Source organism: Eumetopias jubatus, unplaced genomic scaffold (genome assembly GCF_037043125.1).
Source record: "Eumetopias jubatus isolate StellerSeaLion01/CBP00866 unplaced genomic scaffold, mEumJub1_p1.0 scaffold_8, whole genome shotgun sequence".
Classification (NCBI taxonomy): domain Eukaryota; kingdom Metazoa; phylum Chordata; class Mammalia; order Carnivora; family Otariidae; genus Eumetopias; species Eumetopias jubatus.
This window is the reverse complement of record NW_028274814.1, coordinates 115,076,474-115,077,928: the sequence shown is the minus strand read 5'-3', so window position 1 is coordinate 115,077,928 and position 1,455 is coordinate 115,076,474. Positions and strand designations below refer to the sequence as shown.

General features: G+C 42.5%; 1 pseudogene; it reads left to right on the top strand.

Moving 5' to 3' along the window:
- Positions 1 to 302: 302 nt before the first annotated feature.
- Positions 303 to 498, top strand: LOC114211025 (ATP synthase F(0) complex subunit k, mitochondrial pseudogene; annotated as a pseudogene).
- Positions 499 to 1,455: the final 957 nt, after the last annotated feature.

Sequence of the window (1,455 nt, the reverse complement as noted above, 5' to 3'; positions counted from 1 at the left end):
CATGGGCTCTTCTCCGTTGACTGATTATAACAGTTCTTCGCCTCTGTTCCCAGTTTATGAGTATCTGCTTTGAGCAGGGGTACTTTCATGAATCCACTAGAAGCTCTTTGCAGAAAAGGTGGAAAAAAGAAAATAATAGGCACATTACTTACAGAAGTTCACAGCCGTGATTTCAAGCCATGGTCTGAGTAGGAGTCTGTGGTCTCTAGGTTAAAACTCCCGAGATAGGGCCGATTGCGGGGTAGCTGCGTACGTTGAAGGACACAACTGGCAGAATTGGTGCCTTCTGCAAGACTGAAATCATGGCAGGTCCAGAAACTGATGCTCAATTCCATTTCACTGGTATCAAAAACTATTTCACCTCTTATACTCTCACAGGTAGAATGAATTGTGTACTGGCCACATATGGAGGCATTGCTTTGATGATCTTATACTTCAAGTTAAGGTCTAAAAAAACACCAGCTGTGAAAGCAACATAAACGATTTTTAACCTGTACCTCATCTGTTAAGTTCCCATGCCTGGAGAAGCTAATGTCAACTCATCGTGTGATACTCAATTTGTACAATAAATTATGAACCTGGGGAAAAAAAAAAATAAAACTCCTGAGATAGAGCCAGGATAGAAAAAAGGCTGGCAGCATCACAATGCAGTTCACTTGACTTTCAGTAGAGTCACTCGAAGGAAATGCTCATTTTCTAGACAGTTCCAGTTTTTTAGGCAAGTAGATCAGGTTAACAGCAAACCTGAGTAGCAGCTTGCCAAGGATTTTGTGTTTGTGATGTGGCAAAGTCTGAGCACTGCAGAGTTGCGCAAGATCTTATCAGACCTGTAGGCCCTTTGAGGAGTTGTGCTAACTGCCAAAAACACCCATAACCTTTTGCAGCTTTACCTTTGTACAATCTTCTAGAGGAGAGTCATCACAGAGTGCTCCTGGAAGGCTGGGCAAGGGTGGTGGGTGACTCTCAGAGCCTTTCCCAACCCGGTATTGATTCTGCTGCCAGTTTCCTGGGCATTGGTTATATCCTGGGTTATGGCTTTATCCATTCATCTCCTCCTTCATATGGTCATTCATTTACAAATATATAATTGATAGGGGCGCCTGGGGGGCACAGTCCATTGAGTGTCGGACTCTTGGTTTTGGCTGGGGTCTGATCTCGGGGTTGTGAGATTGAGCCTCGCATCAGGTTCCACACTCAGCACGGAGTCTGCTAGGTTTCTCTTCCTCTCCCTCTGCCTCCTCCTCCATGTTCTCTCTAAATAAATAAATAAAATATATTTTTTTAAAAAAACCACACAATATTTAGTTGATAGCACCATAAATCCAACCAGGCCTATTCATGGTAAATTTTCATCTTCTCCTTCACCAGGAAATGTATAATGAAAAAATGTCCCCTGGGGTAAAGATTAAAGAAAAAGGAATATTATTTTCATTTCATTGCCGCAGCATGAGTCTT